At 35.8% G+C, this 22620-nt stretch overlaps 1 protein-coding gene across 3 annotated transcripts in view; it reads right to left on the bottom strand.

The window, feature by feature from the left end:
* LOC136040610 (uncharacterized) overlaps window positions 1–22620 on the bottom strand; it is a 69128-nt gene that overhangs the window by 15819 nt on the left and 30689 nt on the right. For 2 of the 3 annotated variants that reach the window (XM_065724885.1, XM_065724887.1), the window contains exon 2: window positions 1526–1695. The exons of the other annotated variant lie outside the window; for it this stretch is intronic. The gene's annotated coding sequence lies outside the window, so the exon portion shown is untranslated. The remainder of the gene's footprint in view (window positions 1–1525; window positions 1696–22620) is intronic. 3 annotated transcript variants of the gene reach the window in all.

Genomic DNA, 22620 nt, shown 5'->3' with positions numbered 1-22620 from the left:
CTTGCCGCTTGTACATGTTGATAGCATACTACTAACTTGGAGAAAGAAAATAGAGAAGAAGATACAGAAATATCCCATTTACAATAGAATACCCCTTTTTTTATGGCACAGAATTTACCAACTGACATATAGCGATTTTTAACTTACGAATGGGTAATCGGATCTTAGTGAATTTTGATATATAGAAGGACCTCGTGTATCGGAGCTCTAATTTTAAATCCCAGCCGGCATTAAGCCACTGATTTTTCTTTTAATCATATATTGATTCTTATAATTTTGCTAGAGCTCATGCCATATGATTTCTTGGTTATTTGCTCTTCCGTCCTCGTCACAGTGCCATATGAGCTCTTAGCTCTTGTTCTAAGACGAAAATCAAAAATATCTTTCCAACGTTTGAGCTTGGAAAACTTACTGGATCCTCCTATTGTAAATTAGACACGAATTTCTGTGGTACCTCATACTACTGGAAAAATTATACAGTTATTTTAATCTTCAATAATATATCAACATTTCAAGTTTTAACATAATTCCTGCAAAGTGAATTTTCTTAATATAAAAGATTACTATCTATATTAATGGTTTATTAGCCTCTTGAGCCATTAAAGCAAAAATCATTCAGATTAATATCTTGGATTTAAATTTCCTTAAACTTGATTTTTTTTAAACCGGAAAAAAGTAATTACATTTTACATCAGTTACTTTTCTACTCTGTGAAGGGATTCCGGGACACTAACTTTACTACTTACTCATTGCTAGTTATCAATTGAAGAAACTCAATTATACAGCAGCAGTGGTATGGTTGCACTAAAATTTTTTTTTTTTTATCATAAAAACATGTGTAGAGTTTAGAGCACCTGCTTTTCATTTGTGGCCTAGATGGATGGTCCATCTTTTGCGATCTGCCATCCTTTAGCCATAGAACTTAAAAAAAACGAAAAATCCGCATGCAGAAAATGATCCGCGTACCAAGTGTACTGGTTTTTTGATTCTCTGTCATCCACTGGGAGTGCTATGTGTGTTTGATGGGCGAATCATTCGACGCCTCCCATGTTGTTTTCCTAAATCTCTCCAGGTACCAATTTGGGGCTGGATTGACTGTGATGAATTTATAGAGTCACATTGCTCATCCTGTTTCAAAATTAAAGAGATTTGAAAAAATCCCTGAATTTTTCCAAGTGGTATAATCAGAGTACATTTTTTAATTGTCAATTAATTTATATATAAAAAAATAACATTTTTTGTTATTTATCAAAACAAAACATTTTGCTAAGCAAGAGCTTGCTTGACAAAAAGAAGATGTCTTAACAGGTTTCATTTGAGCTTCGAATGGCTCTTGCACAAAATTGCATTTTATAAATAATGTAAAATTAGGGTCTTACTCATTTGGATTAAAAGTGTACGAGTCCAGTCAAATAAAATTTCTTTTAGAGACATTACATCGGTAAAATGAATATTCTTTTCGTATTTGGGGGAGGGAAGGGTCGTGCATAAAAATAATTGTGATATAATGCATTAAATGACATACCTTCTCTGAGTAATATCTATCCAATATCCATTACGATATATACGTGATTGACCGGAGATGGCGAGATGACAATACTGTAGCGGATATGCAGTCTACGTGAGCCGAATAGAGTTAACCCAAGAAATGCAAACAAGTCACAAGACAGATCCATACTTCGTACAATACTAAAACTAATTTAATGAATTATTCATCCAACGAAAAGGAAAAACCAAATAGACGCAGGCGTAACCAAGGAGGAAGGGGTATGGATAGTGTATATAAGGCATGTCATTCCTTACAATAAGCAAACCGCAGTGGTCAACAGAAACTTTTCTATTTACAATCGAATCTTTTCACATCTTTCAGAAGGTAGGAACTTTCTTCCCTGTATGAAGAAAAATTTCCACCTGCAAACAGGATTATTTCCTGATCATCAATGTGTCTGAGAGCAAAAAGTATTGCGATATGAAGCTTCGAATTTTTGTTTACTATTTTGTTTTGAAGAGAAAAAAAATGCTTTTCTTTTCGGAGTAATAATTTTCCAGGTACTTGTGGGTTATTGGAAACACACCCAAGAAGTGAAGTTAGGTTAATCCTAATGAAATATAACAAAACATGATGATAAAATAATACTTTAGAAACAAAATTATAGAAACCCAAACTAACCTTACCTAACCCAACCTAAGGTAATGTAACCTAATTCTCCCCCCCCCTTAATGTGCAACTGTATAGCCTAAATTATACCAGTTGAATATTATAAAACCAAGCGATGAGAGTGATATATGCAGCTGACAGCCGAACTTCTGTAAGATCCATTTATTCTTGCGTCCAAATACTGACGTTTTCTGAATTAAGTAAATTTTATAATATTTAATTATGTTTGATATTATTAATCATATTGTTCCGGTTTATGTTTTCTACTGCTTCGGATCTTCACAGTTATGGAACTAGACAGGTAAGCAAGCATAGAAGACCACTGAAGGTGTCGACACGGTCAGCATTTTCCAGTCACCATGGTGTTCCAGCGCTGTGGAATGGGTTGCCTTCTTTGTTGAAAAATGAGTTAGATAGGACTGATTTCCGTTGCCAGTTCAGACGTCATTGCCTGCATGACTATGAGTTTTAATTTTGTTTTCTCTCTCTCTCTCTCTCTCTCTCTCTCTCTCTCTCTCTCTCTCTATCTCTCTCGAGTAGAATTCAGTTTAAAAACTGAATTCGTTCAGTATCTTTATCAACATTTCTAGAAAATGTCAACTTGATTTTTTTTGCTATTTCCAGAGATTATTAAAAAAAAAAAACGTTCTGAAAAAGAAGTTTTTTTCAAAGAAAAGTGAAGGCCATATTAACCTTAGGATCAGAAGAAATAAGTTTATATAACAATTCAAACTGAAAACGACCATAAATTACTATTGAAGAACTAATGAAACCCAAAACGAACAGAAATTAAATAAACGAGCTTAGCAAAGACACAAACGACAGGTACTAATATAAATAAATTCATAAATCTTAAAACAAGTAAAACTTTAAGTGAATATACAAATCGAGCTAAAAATTAGCCAAAATCACTAAAAACAAATATTTGGCCACTGCCCCCTTCCCTAACTGTAAAATATGAAGACTACTGCGCCATTTGCACTTTACTGAACACTATTTGTCTCCTGAACAGTTTTCGGAAAGAACTGGCTAAATTAAACTGAATATTTGATAGAAAATTATATTAATTACAGAAAGCTCAGCAGTTCAAGATTTTATTTCGCTTTTATTTTTTTCACACTTTATTTTTATTTTTCAATCGTTTAAGTACAAAAAAAATTATTTGTAACATAATCCATTTTCAGTTAAGCACACATGACGCAGTAGGCTATGGACTTCAACAGTTAGGGAAGGGGACAGTATCCAAACTCTTGTTTGTAGTATTGTTTGTTCGTTTTAAGCTTGATTTGCTCATTCAATTTAATTTTTACCGGTTTTAAGATTTATTTATTTGTTTGTAATAGTACCTTTTTAATGTTTGTTTGCTATAATTGTTTATTTAGTTTCTGTCGTTTTAGGTTTCATTTATTCTTTAATAATGATTTCTCATCGTTTTGAGTTTGAGTTGTTATACAAATTTATTTCGATTGATCTTAAGTTTGATATGGCCTTTAATTTTCTTTGAAAAACTTCTTTTTCGGAAAGCTTTTCTAATTAATTTCTGTTCGTTTTTGATTACCAAATTTCAAAATTTTAACATTCCTCATTTCAAAATCAATTTTCTTTTTGCAACAGCAAAGTTTCATCAAAATATCAAAACATCAATATCAAGTCATATTTTTCTAATATTGAAATTTCAAAGTTCAATGTTTCCCATAGACAATCAAAAATAGATGTGACAGTAGTTGCAAGAAGTCAAAATCACGGCTGGAAGTTGTCACAATTAAAAGTAGTCACAGTTGCAGTCACAACCAGTCTCATTTGCAGCCGCAATAGTAATAATAGTACCAGTGGTGGCCCTCAAAGTTTCAAGTTAAGATTCTTCCTAAGGTGGTGCAGATAGGCCTTCTTGGATACATATATTTTTTTTTGATTTGGCTCAACATACCCATGGACATTTTCCTAAATTTTGCCTCAATAGCCTTAGCCTTTTTAGATGCATCCAGGATCAAACCTTCCCCCCCTTTCCTTAAAGTAAATTCCTTGATTATGCAAACAGGCAATTTGCATAATTTATATTCCTTATATTCCGGCTGCGGGGGTACAACATCCCCCGGAAGCTTAGCTATTAGACGTTGTGATTATTTCGAATAAAATGACTCAATCCGTATTGAGGAGAGAATCTAATGGAGCAAGATGGGAGAGGGGCGGATGCCCTTCGTTAATTGTTCAATATGTCTCCAAACATGTCTTGAAAGTTTCAACTTAGTAGTCCTAGCTGTTCCTTAGATGTTGCTGTTGTGTCCTTTTGAAAACCTTCCTGCATATAGTGTCCTTTGATTTTGCTTGACATCCTCTTCAACATTCATTGGGGGCTGGATTCAAAATAATTGAATAATCTTTGAACACTTCCAAAGAAAAGTCATTGCGACAATTCTCCGTCGCTTGTCTGCCACATAGATTTGAGGAATGGCAAGTGCAAGCAGAGTAAACATCTTCGCTATTAGCAGAGAGAATGATGGTCTTGGCTCAATTATAAGCATCTCTCATGTTGCTTTCAGTGTCGTAACCCTAGTCCTTTTAAGCTTAAATTTTATTTTGACACTGTTTCACCTTATTTAAAACCAGTTTAGCAAAAGCCGTTTCACAGCCTTTCTTCAACTCTGTATGGTGGATTTTCTTGATCAGAAAAATTTAACATCTCAGAAGAAAAGTAGTATGTTCAACATGCGCTGAGTAAGATTTTGCATCAACGATTGCGGCATTGTATGCCTACCTTGCTTTTTCTCTCTTCAAGGATTTGTTTATCACTTAGGAAGCAGAAAAACTAATATTCATTCTGAATGTCATGAGACAAGTAATGGCACTTGCATTCTTTAAGATTTCTCTTGAAAAAAGCGAACTAAAAACAAGCCCTCTTTCAGACAGGAGCAAAAAGACGTTGAGCAGTCAGTTTTAAAACCACATTATTCTTTTTTCTTACGGAAAAGTAAGAGTTAATAAAAGTAGAGTTAATTCACTTACAATTTGATCTTTTATCGATATGATCACCTCTGACTTCTACTGTACATTACAGGCTTTATAACTAGAGACATTTTCCTATTCTGACGCTTTATCAAACAGCTCTTTTCCACCGACTCTCTGCAGAAAAAGCCACAGGAAGTGTTAAAGAAGAACAATTTGCCTTAGGCCATGTGTAATACCCTACAATTAGGCAATACCCTACAAGGTAAGCAGCAAAATTATTTCTTAAATTTGCTCTAAACTAGCCAATGTCGTGTATGTAGTTCACTATATTTAATTTTCTTTTTCGAAAAAAAAGTTGAAACAGAACATCCGGCCAAATCTTCATATATATATATATATATATATATATATATATATATATCGTAAATTGCGGCTCGCACATAATGTGGGATCCTCTATGTCAAATGATTTGCTTGCATTTAGGACTGCCTGAGGCTGGTGTTGGGACACAGCAGACAAAAAAAAAGGCTTCCAGCTAGTTTGAACAAAAGAACCATCTCAAAATTCTAATCAGATGTCTTTGGGGATTAAGGGGCAGCCAGGACGTAGTTGAGGGAGCTGATCGCGGTTCAATCGCTTTTGACTTTTAAAAAAGGAACTTATGAACTTCCAATTTCCAATCTACAGTTATTGTGCTACCTACCTATGTGTATTGTGCTACCTATAGCTTGTTACCACGAATTTAATTTACTACCACAGTGCTGATGCTAAATGTAATAGTTGGCTAAGCAGTCATCATATTTTTTCTCGTTTTAGGTATAAGTCGTTCTTTTTAAAAAGGAAACTACTTTAAGTATTAAGAGTGAACTACTAATTACTACCTAACTACTCTAATTCAAGTACAAGGTACAAAAATTCAAGTGTACAAGGGCTAAATCTTAAAGATACAGAAGTTAGACAGTCAAATAAAATCTACTGGAGTATACTATTAATCTATCAATATGGTGGTTTAACTGATGCTTTTAGAAACAATGCAATGCATGCTTTTAGAAACAATGCACAATGCAACTTATATCTCTCTGTGACCACAATGCTTCACGTGCATATAGTGTAGAATCAGGAACACCAGTTTCTGCTGAAATAAATTTCTGTCCAGTATGCCATAACTCATACTAAGATCACATTTGAATACTCTTAAGAAATTAAATATAATTTTGAAGATAAGCAACTTCGAATCAATACTCACATCCAGCTTTTAGGAGATGCCACTCTATTATGTGACATGTATATTGACTCTTTGCCACAATTCTACTTTTTAAAACAATTAAAAACTTTAGCGTAAAGAGCGAGGGATTGTGGAGGGGACAACCCATTTCATATACGGAGTAATCTCTGTTCGTTTTAAGTTTTAATGTCACTCCTTACTTTCAGTTAAATAAAACTAGTTTTTTTTATTATTTAATTACCTTATAAAGGCATCCTAGCTGCCCTCCCTTTAACTGGGTTTGATCGATACTACAGTAGAGCCGCTTTCTTATTTTTTTTTTAGTTTTTAAATTGGCCTTATTTGACATTTAAGATCAATCTGTTGGTGAGAAATTAGCAGCTAAATAAAGCAAACCCACAACAATCAGCAAACTTCTGTTTATAGCCTAGGGCTATATCCAGCCCTATTGAAGGGGTGGGGATCAATTTACAAGAATAGCGATTTGTAACATTCGAAAGAGCGTTAAAAGGTCCTTGGAGTATAGTTTTAATTTCTAAAGATTTATTCACAGACCACCAAAATTTTAGTCTCTTCTACAGAAAAAAGACACATTATTAAATTTTTAAGAAGTCTAGGAAAACTGTACGAAATGTGGACGAATTACAAACTTCTTCAGAAGTCTTCAATTTGAGCCAAAAATCATCCAAGAAATTCATTTTTTCATTCTGATTAAAAGGGCTGCTAACACTAAGCTGGAATCCAAGCTTATTGGGCAAATTGGTGAGAAAATCTGTGCTAATTATAAGCAATAATATATCTTAACTTTTAAACTTAAATCATGAAGAAAAAGATATTACTAAAATTCATATCAATATGAAAAATTATCAATATTCCTTTCGGTTGGGGTAACTTACCCCACACCTTTCTGAGTTAGCGAAAAGCCATCATTACCAAAAGAGCCTGAACAAATGCAAAGAGGTCATTGGCTAAGACTGGGTTAAAAGGCAGCAGGGTTTTGCCTCAACTACAATATATTTGGGATTCACAACGTATTTTCTTCTAATTTGATTTAAATCGGATTACAGCGATCTAGTGGATCTAATACGTAGATGGCGATAAAGCTTTCGAAAGGCACCATAACTCCATTTTGTCTTTTTTGATTGCTCTACTATGCTCTCATGCAAATTACTCTTATGCAGCAAAATTCACCTAAAACTTAAAAGGAAGAAAATGAAATACAGTTTGATGCAATATGAGATAAGAAAATTTTAATGCAAGAATTTAGAAGTGGCCTTAGCAACGTATATTGTTCTCGATGCCTACCTTGTCATCTGTATCTAATTTTGTAAAAATTAATTGTATGATCGTCTTTTGTCAAATGACTAAGAATCTTTCAAAATCTGTTTATTGATTACCCGTTAAATTTGTTTTTAACAGGTCTACAGCCGACCAAGGTTTGCTCTTTGCTAGGACGGTGATACTGCTGCAACCACCTTACTGGTCCCTTATCAAACAGTTCGTGGTAACGAACTGTAGTAAGGAGCGACCCGGCTCAATAGTAACCAAAACTCTAAAAAATGGAATTTTGATACCAATAGCTACATCAAAAGAATCGCATTTTAATGCTGGTTTTAAATATATAAGTTTCATCAAGTTTAGTCTTACCCATCAAAAGTTACGAGCCTGAGAAAATTTGCGTTATTTTAGAAAATAGGGGGAAACGCCCCCTAAAAGTCATAGAATCTTAACGAAAATCACACCATCAGATTCAGCGTATCAGAGAACCCTACTGTAGAAGTTTCGAGCTCCTATCTACAAAAATGTGGAATTTTGCATTTTTTGCCAGAAGGCAGATCACGGATGCGTGTTTATTTGTTTTTTTGTTTTTTTGTTTTTTTGTTTTTTTGTTTTTTTTTTTTTTTTTTTCCCCAGGGGTGATCGTATCGACCCAGTTGTCCTAGAATGCTGCAAGAGGGCTCATTCTAACGGAAATGAAAAGTTCTAGTGCCCTTTTTAAGTGACCAAAAAAATTGGAGGGCACCTAGGCCCCCTCCCACGCTAATTATTTTCCCAAAGTCAACGGATCAAAATTCTGAGATAGCCATTTTATTCAGCGTAGTCGAAAAACCTTATAATTATGTCTTTGGGGACGACTTACTCCCCCACAGTCCCCGTGGGAGGGGCAACAAGTTACAAACTTTGACCTGTGCTTACATATAGTAATGGTTATTGGGAAGTATACAGGCGTTTTCAGGAGGATTTTTTTGGGTTGGGGGAGGGGTTGAGAAGAGGGGGATATGCTGGGGGAACTTTCCTTCGAGAATTTGTAATGGGAGAAGAAAATTTCCATGAAGGGAGAGCAGGATTTACTAGCATTATTTAAAAAAAAAACAATTAAAAAATAAAAGTGAAAAAGCTTTTTCAGCTGGAAGTAAGGAACAGCAATAAAACTTAAAACAAACAGAAATTATTACCCATATGAGGGGCTCACCTCCTTCTAATACCTCGCTCTTTACGCTAAAGTATTTTCGGTAATTTCAACTACTTATTCTACGGCTTTTGTGATTCAGGGGGTCATTCTTAATGAATTGGGATAAAATTTAAGCTTTAGTGCAAAGAGCGAGGTACTGACGATGGGGCGAATCCCCTCATATATGTAATAAAAACATGAGAATACAAAAGTTCTTTACGTAAGCTAATTTATAAGTGACGTAAATCTTTTACCAATAAAAAGATTCGTAAAAAATTAAAAGTTCTAGTTGCCTTTTTAATTAACCAAAAAATTGGGGGGCAACTAGGCTTCGTCCCCCGCTCTTTTTTTCTCAAAATCATTCGATCAAAATTATGAGAAAGCCATTGAGCCAAAAAAAAAAAAATATGCAAATTTCGTTTTGATTATTCCTCTGCGGAGAGCCAAAATCAAAACATGCATTGATTCAAAAACGTTCAGAAATTAAATAAAAAAAAACAAGTTTTTTCAACTGAAAGTAAGGAGTGACATCAAAACTTAAAACGCACAGAAATTACTTCGTATATGAAAGAGGCTGCTTCCTCATCAACGCCCCGCTCTTTACGCTAAAGTTTTTTACTGTTTTAGAAAGAAGAATTGAGAGAAAGAGTCAAGCTTTAGCGTAAAGAGCGGGGCGTTGATGAGGAAGCAGCCTCTTTCATATACGAAGTAATCAAACAGTTCGTGGTAACGAACTGTAGTAAGGAGCGACCCGGCTCAATAGTAACCAAAACTCTAAAAAATGGAATTTTGATACCAATAGCTACATCAAAAGAATCGCATTTTAATGCTGGTTTTAAATATATAAGTTTCATCAAGTTTAGTCTTACCCATCAAAAGTTACGAGCCTGAGAAAATTTGCGTTATTTTAGAAAATAGGGGGAAACGCCCCCTAAAAGTCATAGAATCTTAACGAAAATCACACCATCTGATTCAGCGTATCAGAGAACCCTACTGTAGAAGTTTCGAGCTCCTATCTACAAAAATGTGGAATTTTGCATTTTTTGCCAGAAGGCAGATCACGGATGCGTGTTTATTTGTTTTTTTGTTTTTTTGTTTTTTTTTTCTTTTCCCCAGGGGTGATCGTATCGACCCAGTTGTCCTAGAATGTTGCAAGAGGGCTCATTCTAACGGAAATGAAAAGTTCTAGTGCCCTTTTTAAGTGACCAAAAAAATTGGAGGGCACCTAGGCCCCCTCCCACGCTAATTATTTTCCCAAAGTCAACGGATCAAAATTCTGAGATAGCCATTTTATTCAGCGGAGTCAAAAAACCTTATAACTATGTCTTTGGGGACGACTTACTCCCCCACAGTCCCCGTGGGAGGGGCAACAAGTTACAAACTTTGACCTGTGCTTACATATAGTAATGGTTATTGGGAAGTATACAGGCGTTTTCAGGAGGATTTTTTTGGTTTGGGGGAGGGGTTGAGAAGAGGGGGATATGCTGGGGGAACTTTCCTTCGAGAATTTGTAATGGGAGAAGAAAATTTCCATGAAGGGAGAGCAGGATTTACTAGCATTATTAAAAAAAAAACAATTAAAAAATAAAAGTGAAAAAGCTTTTTCAGCTGGAAGTAAGGAACAGCAATAAAACTTAAAACAAACAGAAATTATTACCCATATGAGGGGCTCACCTCCTTCTAATACCTCGCTCTTTACGCTAAAGTATTTTCGGTAATTTCAACTACTTATTCTACGGCTTTTGTGATTCAGGGGGTCATTCTTAATGAATTGGGATAAAATTTAAGCTTTCGTGTAAAGAGCGAGGTACTGACGATGGGGCGAATCCCCTCATATATGTAATAAAAACATGAGAATACAAAAGTTCTTTACGTAAGCTAATTTATAAGTTACGTAAATCTTTTACCAATAAAAAGATTCGTAAAAAATTAAAAGTTCTAGTTGCCTTTTTAATTAACCAAAAAATCGGGGGGCAACTAGGCTTCGTCCCCCGCTCTTTTTTTCTCAAAATCATTCGATCAAAATTATGAGAAAGCCATTGAGCCAAAAAAAAAATATGCAAATTTCGTTTTGATCATTCCTCTGCGGAGAGCCAAAATCAAAACATGCATTGATTCAAAAACGTTCAGAAATTAAATAAAAAAAACAAGTTTTTTCAACTGAAAGTAAGGAGTGACATCAAAACTTAAAACGCACAGAAATTACTTCGTATATGAAAGAGGCTGCTTCCTCATCAACGCTTCGCTCTTTACGCTAAAGTTTTTTACTGTTTTAGAAAGAAGAATTGAGAGAAAGAGTCAAACTTTAGCGTAAAGAGCGGGGCGTTGATGAGGAAGCAGCCTCTTTCATATACGAAGTAATCAAACAGTTCGTGGTAACGAACTGTAGTAAGGAGCGACCCGGCTCAATGGTAACCAAAACTCTAAAAAATGGAATTTTGATACCAATAGCTACATCAAAAGAATCGCATTTTAATGCTGGTTTTAAATATATAAGTTTCATCAAGTTTAGTCTTACCCATCAAAAGTTACGAGCCTGAGAAAATTTGCGTTATTTTAGAAAATAGGGGGAAACGCCCCCTAAAAGTCATAGAATCTTAACGAAAATCACACCATCAGATTCAGCGTATCAGAGAACCCTACTGTAGAAGTTTCGAGCTCCTATCTACAAAAATGTGGAATTTTGCATTTTTTGCCAGAAGGCAGATCACGGATGCGTGTTTATTTGTTTTTTTGTTTTTTTGTTTTTTTGTTTTTTTTTTCTTTTCCCCAGGGGTGATCGTATCGACCCAGTTGTCCTAGAATGTTGCAAGAGGGCTCATTCTAACGGAAATGAAAAGTTCTAGTGCCCTTTTTAAGTGACCAAAAAAATTGGAGGGCACCTAGGCCCCCTCCCACGCTAATTATTTTCCCAAAGTCAACGGATCAAAATTCTGAGATAGCCATTTTATTCAGCGTAGTCGAAAAACCTTATAACTATGTCTTTGGGGACGACTTACTCCCCCACAGTCCCCGTGGGAGGGGCAACAAGTTACAAACTTTGACCTGTGCTTACATATAGTAATGGTTATTGGGAAGTATACAGGCGTTTTCAGGAGGATTTTTTGGTTTGGGGGAGGGGTTGAGAAGAGGGGGATATGCTGGGGGAACTTTCCTTCGAGAATTTGTAATGGGAGAAGAAAATTTCCATGAAGGGAGAGCAGGATTTACTAGCATTATTTAAAAAAAAACAATTAAAAAATAAAAGTGAAAAAGCTTTTTCAGCTGGAAGTAAGGAACAGCAATAAAACTTAAAACAAACAGAAATTATTACCCATATGAGGGGCTCACCTCCTTCTAATACCTCGCTCTTTACGCTAAAGTATTTTCGGTAATTTCAACTACTTATTCTACGGCTTTTGTGATTCAGGGGGTCATTCTTAATGAATTGGGATAAAATTTAAGCTTTAGTGTAAAGAGCGAGGTACTGACGATGGGGCGAATCCCCTCATATATGTAATAAAAACATGAGAATACAAAAGTTCTTTACGTAAGCTAATTTATAAGTTACGTAAATCTTTTACCAATAAAAAGATTCGTAAAAAATTAAAAGTTCTAGTTGCCTTTTTAATTAACCAAAAAATCGGGGGGCAACTAGGCTTCGTCCCCCGCTCTTTTTTTCTCAAAATCATTCGATCAAAATTATGAGAAAGCCATTGAGCCAAAAAAAAAAATATGCAAATTTCGTTTTGATCATTCCTCTGCGGAGAGCCAAAATCAAAACATACATTGATTCAAAAACGTTCAGAAATTAAATAAAAAAAACAAGTTTTTTCAACTGAAAGTAAGGAGTGACATCAAAACTTAAAACGCACAGAAATTACTTCGTATATGAAAGAGGCTGCTTCCTCATCAACGCCCCGCTCTTTACGCTAAAGTTTTTTACTGTTTTAGAAAGAAGAATTGAGAGAAAGAGTCAAACTTTAGCGTAAAGAGCGGGGCGTTGATGAGGAAGCAGCCTCTTTCATATACGAAGTAATTTCTGTGCGTTTTAAGTTTTGATGTCACTCCTTACTTTCAGTTGAAAAAACTTGTTTTTTTTATTTAATTTCTTTCAAAGACTGTCAATATTTCAATACGGCCAGTATCTCAATTTATGTGCAAAATTTACCTGATGTCATACTAGTGACAGATGGTTATGAAGAGCTCCACTGCCGTCCTGAACCACCTCTCCTCCACCCCCAGTTTTAAGCACAAAGGTAGGCAAGGGGCATCTTTTCTTCTGTTTCAACTGGAAGCCTCCAAGGATTTCATCAGGAGCAAGATTAGACGTTGTCCTCGATCCAACGCTTCGCCTTCTTCTCCGCCATATATTTTTTAGAAATTTTAGACATTTTGCACCTTGTTAGAGCCAGAATCATACAGGGATTTTAATAAAATTAAATAAAAAACAAGTTTTTTTTAACTGAAAGTAAGGAGCGACGTTAAAACTTAAAACGAACAGAAATAACTCTGTATATGAGTGTGGCTTTTCCTGCACAGCGCCCCGCTCTTTACGCTAAAGTTTGACTCTTTCTCTTAACTCTGCTTTTTAAACCATTAAAAAACTTTAGCGTAAAGAGCGGGGTGTTGAGGAGAAAAAGCCCCTTTCATATACGGAGTAATTTATGTTCGTTTTAAGTTTTAATGTCGCTCCTTACTGTTTGAATACTTACTTAACTGTTTGATATGACTAGAGAGGAAATTTGGGGTGTTGAACCCTTTAACACATTCTCTCCCCAATTTCTCTTTTTTTTGTAGAAAGGCAGGCTTGTTGGTTTTGTTTCATAAATTGAAAAAAAAAACTTTCCCTAAAAAGGAGTTCTTCAAAGAAAAATAAAGAGATATATTAAACTCAAGACCAGCAAAAATGTCTTGTGAGAATTCTAACTGAAAGAGAACAGAAATTATCATTTAAGAATAAATGAAACCAAAAACGAACAGAGATTAAAATATATGATCACATCAAATGCAAAGATAAAAGGTACTGATATAAATGAATAAATAAGTCTTAAAACGAGTATTACAGCATACAGGCGTTTGGCTACTGTCCTCTTCCTCCTCCCCTAACCGTAGAAGTTCTAAGGCCAATTGCGCTATTTGCGCTTTATTAAAACAAAATATTGTATAAATATTCGTTTTGTATTTATAACTTATAAAATAAAGAAAATACAATATTGTATCTGGAAGTGTTGAGATTTCCAGGAATACACATGATTATACACTAAACATTCAATTTTTGCATTAGTCTCTACAGTGATTTTTTACCACTTTAGTCCCTATTTAGTCCCTATTTAGTCCCTATAGTGATTAGTCCCTGTAGTGATTTTTTAATTCTTTATCGATATTTTGAAAAAATAAACCCCAGTGTTCGAAGTACATACAGTTTTCAATAAAACGCAAATAACACAACTCGGTTTAGAGCTTTTACGATTAGGGGAGGCGAAAGGGGGCAGTAGCCAATCTTTTGTTTGTAGTAACCAACTTGACAGGAAAGAACTAATGATTAAAGTAAATATTTAATATACAATTATGTCAATTCCTGAAAGTCGGCGCCCATTCAAGGTTTTGTTTCACTGTATTTTATATTTCTTCTTCGTTGTTATCAATGTAAAAAAAATGTTGATAATAAACTTTGTTTTCAGTAAGGGGGAAGTGACGCAATAGACTTTAAATCTTTCATGGTTAGGGGAGGAGGAAGGGAGCAGTAGCCAAACTCCTGTTTGTCATGATTTTTCTTAGTTTTAAGTTTTGTTTGAATGGCCATTGAAATTTTACTTGCTATAGAATTTATTTATTCATTTAAATCACGATTCGTTATCTTTATGTTTGATATGATCACATATCTTATTTCTGTTTGATTTAAGTTCATTTATTGTTAAATAGTGATTTCTGGTCGTTTTGAATTTGAATCATCATAGGGCTATATTTTTTGCTGGTCTCGAGTTTGATATAGCTGCTTTGAGGAACTTTCTTTTAGGGGAAGTTTTTTTTGTTCGTTTTTTTACCAAAATTTTGTTAGTGGTTAAGTAAATGCGTATTTCAACAGTTTTTCACATCTTCAGCTTAAAAACTGAAACATCCAGCTATAATTAAATAGTTCTAATTAGAGTCTTTTTATTTCAACATCCCCTCAATATTCCCTTAAAGTTTCAACTAAATGATATTAGCCGTTCCCAAGATGTTGCAGATAGGCTCTTATAACGACAAAGATGTACAAACTATTTTTTGTTTGAGTTCAACATAACCTCGAAATTCTCTGGAATTTCAACTTAATACCGTAAATTTTTCTTGGGATATTGCACACATCATTTTAAAAAGCCGGTTGTACATAGAATCTTTTGATTTAGTTAACCATCCCCTGAAAATTTCAACTAAACAGCACAAGCTAATCTTGAGACATTGCACGTACGCCCTTTTGACAAATAATGGTTTTTCCCTGATTACTTTTCAACATTCTCCCCAATAATGTCCTTGAAGTTTTGATTTAATACCATTATCTTTTCCTGGGATATTACTGATACGGTCTTTTGATAACCAGCATGCACATAGATAGGTAGATAGATAGATTTATTCACATGAAAAGCCCGATTGGGCCATGGTGACATACACAAAACAAGTGAAAAAAATACAGCAACAAACATAGACTGAAAAGACATTAAACTAATTATTTTAAAAAACATCACGATACATCATACCTACCCGGACGAACTTTCCAATATTATTTATAGTTAAGTAACACCTACTTCTCACAATTTTTGAAATCCAATCTCTGTCTAATAATCCAATCCATAATGTGTTTTTCTTTCGCTCTAAATTCTCCGGGACTGCTAGGGGTAGGCCTTCCTTAGAGGCTTAGCTATTAGAGTTTTTGACGATTGGTATATTTCAGAATTTTGATGAGTACTGAGCGGGGGGGCATTTAAAAAGAAATAGGGAAGCCCTTTGCCCTCCAAACATTTTTCAACATGCCCTGAACGTTTCAATTTATTACGCTCAACTGTACCTGAGATGTTTGTGATGCACCCTTTTGAAAGTTAGTATGCACATAGTGTTTTTATTAATTTTGTTCAGTACCCCCCCCCCTCCCAAATTTCCCTGAAAGTTATCGCAAGAGGAAGTATTTGTAGTCGCAAGTGGTCATAGTAACAAGTCGTTGCAATCGCAGTCTCAAGCAGTCACAGTCACAATCGCAAATAATTGGAATTGCAGCCGCAATAGTTGCAGTAGTAGTAGCAGTAGTAGTAGTAGTAAGAGTAGTAGTAGCAGTAGTTGTCCTGAAAGTTTCAAGTTAATTCCCTTAACCTTTCCCAAGATGTTGCAGACGCAGAAATACCCAATTTCCAGCTTGGATGAACGAAGTGTCTGAACGGATTGATTTAGTTGAGTAATCCCAATCAACATTTCCTCAAGTTTCATCTTAATACCTTAGCTTTTTTGGACAAACCCAGGATCAAAGATTCCTCCTTTCCTAATTTGATTTTTATCAGTATTCCCCTCAAAATTTCCTGGAATTAGTAGCGAGTAAGAGTAGTCGCAGTCGCAAGGAGTATCAGTTGTAGTCGTAAGTAGTCACAGTCGCAAGCAGTTGCAGTCACAAGCAGTCATAACTTGCATGACTTACCCTAGATATTGTGGGGATTATGCTATCCCCAAAGGCCTGGTTATTTGACTTTTATACTGTTTTAACAAGAAGGCTATTTCAAATTTTAATCGGATGTCTTTGAAAGAGGGCAGCTGCAAAAGATACTAGAGGAGGGTTGTTCACCTAGGACCACTTTTCAATATCTCCCTTAACATGCAATGAAAGTTTCAACTTAATACCCTCAACCGTTCTTAAGATTTTGCGAGTACGCCATTTTGATAAACTGGATGCACATAGAAACTTTTGATCAAGTTTGGCATTCCCCTTATCAATCCCTAAAGTTTCACCTCAATATCCTTAGCCTTTCTAGAGACATCCATAATCTAACATTTCCCTTTTCCGGATGATAAATCTTGTGATGGGAAAAACAAATAATTTACAATCCTTGCACTGGCGTCGTGGAGGGGGGGGGGCAAGACACACAAGCTTCACCCCGATTCCTCCACTCTAAGCATTTTCTGAGATTTCCGATTTCCCCCTCCAACTCCTCCCAATGTCAAAAGATTTGGTCGGGATTTGAAATAAAAGCTCTGAGACATAAATTCCTTCTAAATATGAAATTTCATTAGGATCCGGTTGCCCGTTCTTAAGTTAAAAATACCTTAATTTTTCTAATTTTTCCAAATTAACACCCCACAACTCCTCCAAAGAGAACGGGTCCGTTCCAGTTATGTCGATCAAGTATCTAGAACTTGTGTTTATTCTTCCCATCAAGTTTCATCCCGATCTCTCCACTCTAAGCGTTCTCCAAGATTTCTGTTTCCCTCCTCCAACCCCCTATGCCCCGGATCCAATTCGAGTCGAAAATGGAGCATCTGAGACATAAGATCCTTTTATATATATCAAGTTTCATTAAGATCCGATCACCAATTCGTAAGATAAAAATACCCCAATTTTCACGTTTTCCAAGAATTCTGGTTTCCCCCTCCAACTCCCCCCAACGTCACAGGATCTGGTTGGAATTTAAAATTAGATCTTTAAAGCACAATATCAAATTTCATTAAGATCTGGTCACCCTTTCGTAAGTTAAAAATACCTAAATTTTCTAATTTTTCAGAATTAACCCCTCCCCCCAACTACTCCAAAGAGAGCGGATCCGTTCCGGCTATGTCAATCATGTATCTAGGACTTGTGCTTATTTTTCCCACCAAGTTTCATCCCGATCCCTCCACTCTAAGTGTTTTCCAAGATTTTAGGTTTCCCCCTCCCAACCCCCCCCCCCCAATGTCACCAGAATCGGTCGGAATTTGAAATAACAGCTCTGAGACATGATATCCTTCCAAACATCAAATTTCATTAAGATCTGATCAACCGTTCGTAAGTTAAAAGTACTTCATTTTTTCTATTTTTCCGAATTAACCGGCCCTCCACTCCCCCCAGATGGTCAAATCGGGAAAACGACTATTTCTAATTTAATCTGGTCCGGTCCCTGATAGGCCTGCCAAATTTCATCGTCCTAGCTTACCTGGAAGTGCCTAAAGTAGCAAAGCCGGGACTGACAGGCAGACAGACCGACAGAATTTGCGATTGCTGTATGTCATTTGGTTAATAAAAAACAATGCCATAAAATGCCATAAAAAACAAGAGCTAAGAGCTCATATGGCACTTTTGACGAGGTGAAAAGAGCTAAGAGCCAAGAGATCATATGGTATGACCTCTAACAAAATTCTATGAATCAATAGATTGATTTAAAAAGGAAAATAAGAGGCTTAATGCCGGTCAGGATTTAAAATAAGAACTCTGAGTCACGAAGTCCTTCTAAATATCAAAATTCATTAAGACCCGATCACCCACTCGTAAGTTATAAATACCTAATTTTTCTAATTTTTCCTCTCCCTTTAGCCCCCCAGACGGTCAAATCTGGGAAAACGACTTTATCAAGTCAAATTGTGCATCTCCCTGACACACCTATCAATTTTCATCGTCCTAGCACGTCCAGAAGCACCAAACTCGCCAAATCACTGAACCCCTCCGCCTAACTCCCCCAAATAGAGCGAATCCAGTACGATTCTGTCAATCACGTATCAAGGACATTTGTTTATTCTATCCACCAAGCTTCATTCCGATTCCTACACTCCAAGTGTTTTTCCGAGACTTCCCCCTCCAACTCCCCCCAATGTCAAACGATCAGGTCGGGATTTGAAATAAGAGCTCTGAGACATGAATTCTTTCTAAAAATTAAATTTCATCAAGATCCGATCATCTATTCGTAAGATAAAAATACCCCAATTTTCACCTTTTCCAAGAATTCCGGTTTCCCCCTCCAACTCCGTCACAGGATCTGGTCGGAATTTAAAATAAGAACTTTAAAGCACAAGATCCTTCTAAATATCAAATTTCATTAAGATCTGGTCACCCTTTCGTAAGTTACAAATACCTCAATTTTCAAAATTACCCCCCCCTCCAATTCCACCAAAGAGAGCAGATCCGGTCCGGTTATGTCAGTCACGTATCTTAGACAGGTTTTTATTCTTCCCATCTAGTTTCATCCTGATCTCACCGCTTTAAGTATTTTATAAGATTTCCGCCCCCCCCCCAACTGCCCCCCCCCCCCCAATTACGCTTGATCCGGTTGAGATTTAAAATAAGAGATCTGAGTTACGAGGTCCTTCTAAATATGAAGTTTCATGAAGATCCGATCACTCCTTCGTAAGTTAAAAATACGTCATTTTTTCTTATTTTCAGAATTAACCCCCCCCCCCTCCAATAGATCGGATCCGTTCCAATTATGTAAATCACGTATGTAAGACTTCTGCTTATTTTTCCCACCAAGTCTCATCCCGATCCCTCCAATCTAACCGTTTCCATGATTTTAGGTTCCCCCACCCCAAACTTCCCCCAACGTCACCAGATCCAGTCAGGATTTAAAATAAGAGCTTTGAGACACGATATCCTTCTAAATATCAAATTTCATTGAGATCCGATAACCCGTTCGTAAGTTAAACATCCCTCATTTTTTCTAATTTTTCAGAAATAACCCCCCCCCCAACTATCCCAAAGAGAGCGAATCCGTTCCATTTATGTCAATCATGTAGCTAGCACTTGTGTTTATTTTTCCCACCAAGTTTCATCCCGATCCCTCCACTCTAAGTGTTTTCCAAGTTTTAGGTTTCCCCCTCCCAACTCCCCACCCCCCCCCCCCAATGTCACCAGATCTGGTTGGGATTTAAAATAAGAGCTCTGAGACACAATATCATTCAAAACATCAAATTTCATTAAGATCCCATCACCCATTCATAAGTTAAAAATACTTCATTTTTTCTATTTTTTCCGAATTAACCGAATTAATACCAATTGCCATAAAAACAGTTTCGATGGGACTTCCTGCTCTTTTTTAAAATTCCTGAAAATGTGTTTTAAATACTTTGCCTTTGATGTTAGGATAAACATAAGTAGTATTTATCGTTGAAAATATTTTTCAGTCGACAGTATTATTTCTAAACTCATTTTTTTTCACTTGCTAAGGAGACTGGGGGGGTGTATTAAAGAGGAGATTTTAAGTATCCGATTGCGGATTCTTAGCCATAGAAGAAGTAAAGTTTAACACTCGGCCTGATAAAAAAAAAAAAACTTAGATAAGAAAATTAGCTTTCAAATGAGCCCTTATACAGTTCTCTGTGGTGCTCCAGTGCCCCTCTAGTGGTGAAGAAGAAAAGAAGGGAAAAAAGGCACATCAGTGCTTCCCGAGCAAAAAGGTTTTCTACCAAGATAATTCCGATGGTGCAATTTTTATTTAGATCTGACACTGTTTTCCAGGAGCGTCAGGCTCTTTTCCAAAATTCCCGTACGTTTGTATTTGCAATTAACTTTCACCTTTAAAATCGACTAAAATAAGAACTACTATTTCTCAGTCGGCTTTAAATGCCACTTTTTTTCTGACTAGACACTTTTTTCAAGACGTTTTTCAAAACTCTCAGTTACTACGGGCTGTTGTTCGCTCTTTACTCGGTTGCAGCTGTCGCTGCAACCGTGATTTAGCGTTAAACTTCATTAATAATAGTGATACTTTAATAATCTGTTAGCCAGTACACACTCGAGACTTTAGATTTACAGGTACGGGGCTGAAGTAACTGACACACTTGGGAGATGGATAGGATATATATGATTGTGCTGTATATTTGCACATTACGGAGTTGGGGATTAAGTCTAGCATGCAAAATGTAACCTAACCTAACCAAAATACAAATTAAATATTTATTAAAATATAGCTACAATGCAGTTTTCCACTGAGTCGAAGCTAATTGTCTCGTATACAAACAGTAATAAACCGGTTATTGTCTAATTTGATAGGTCAAAATTCCTGAGTGTGTACTGGCTAACAGATAAGTACAATAATAGCTTTAAAAAGCTAAAAGTACATTAAAAATGCTGGAAATGATTTTCAAAAGATGTTCATGAATTGGTTCTGAACACTAGGACTACTAGAACGGGCATAGGCCTATTACAGCATAGACTTAGTATAGGCTATAGCTAAGAAACTTTAAGCATCAGGAAAGCCTTGTAAAAGAACACAAACACGATCTTTAAAATATTATTTTGCATTCATGACATCTACTGATCTGAAAATTAGAAGAACAAAAACCATTTCGAAAAACATCAGTCTAAGTTCGATGCTTCGCCCAAGGTTAAAACAAAACATCATAAAACAAGGGTAAAAAGGGAAATTTCGATTAAGAAGGTAATTTTCAGCGCTGGCCCTTCTCTATTATAGATCCCTTGGCTGCCCCCTCCCCTCCCTAAACAAAACACAACCTTCTTAAAGGTAAAAACAAATTGCACCTCTATAAATTACTAAGAAAAATCGAAAGAATTGTGTGGTGCTACAGGTGACAAAAATGGCAGGATACCTACCTGTATGGCAACATTGTGCGGAAGAAAAAGCTTTCACTTTCGGACCGTGGCCTACCCGAATAACCAGATGTTCTTTGATGGGATCTTATACCAAAAGCATCTTCCCATAATTATACTGTTCCACCCTCACTTTAGGAATGTAACCTTCGGTACTTCGTGAAAGTTACTCAATTTTCCGCATTACGGGTGTATTGCACGCTTACTCTTTTTCCTGATAGGATGACCGCAAAAAAAAATTAACTTCAATAGAATTTGTCTGCAGAAGTCAAAATTTAGTATTTTGGTTTCAAAACTCAAGCTCGAAATTAAAAAAAAAAGTTTGTGACTGGTACTCGACAGTTTGACAATTTCTTATGTTTAATTCTTACTTTGCATAATCCCTTGATACCTGTACATACGATAAGATTTATTTCCGAAAAATGGATAACACAAGCCTAGACTATGCGAATTTGGGCTTTAGAGTCATTAAACGCATTAAAAAAAAAACCATATAAATAATAAGATTGATCACGGAAAAATTCAAGATTAGAAACAATCAAACCTCCTAGATTTATAAGGGGGTTAAACCAAATAAAAACACACAAGATAATTTAGTATTGTAACTAAAAAATATACAGCGCAATTTAGTAATAAAAAAGGACTATGAAAATATTGTTAAAATTTGTAGGATAAAGATTACACGATGAATGGTAAAAGGGGAGAGGCGGGAGAAGAGATTCGCTTGTTCAACACATCAAAAAGTACAGGGGGGGATTTCTCTTCTATTTCTGTGGAAAATTTAGTTGGCGTAAAAATGGGGATTTTTGTTGAATCAGAACGAGGGAGATGAGCCTGAAAGGATAAAAATGACAAGGAAAAAGTGAAATCTGTCCGGTGGTTATCGAGGGTAAAGCTTACAAAATAGGAAGCAATTTTAGTTCCACTTTCCTCAGAGGTGAACTCATGAACTTTCAAAACCTTGTAAAATTCATTCATCTCGCTAACATTTTTGACATGGGCGTAGCTTCAACATTTTTATTGGGGGAGGACAAGTGGGTCCATATCCGGATAGTCAAGGGGCATGGGCTGTATAATAATTTTTCTCCATACCATTGGGGTATGGACTTTACCGTGTTTACACCAATACCGTGTTTTCCCATAGACTTTGCTGCATTATTTAGAAAAAATTGCATTGAAGTGATTCATAAAAACTGGGATAAAACACAACCCTGCTTAACTCCTGATTCTACAGAGAACCAACTACTGACTTCACTACCTATCTGATTTGTCACTATTATATTTACAAGTTTGATACTAAGTGCCGTCCATTGTGCGTTTTTTTTTTA

This window comes from Artemia franciscana, chromosome 21 (assembly GCF_032884065.1).
Source record: "Artemia franciscana chromosome 21, ASM3288406v1, whole genome shotgun sequence".
In the NCBI taxonomy this organism is placed as follows: Eukaryota; Metazoa; Arthropoda; class Branchiopoda; order Anostraca; family Artemiidae; genus Artemia; species Artemia franciscana.
The sequence above is the reverse complement of the archived record's forward strand: the minus strand, read 5'-3'. Positions and strand labels throughout refer to the sequence as shown.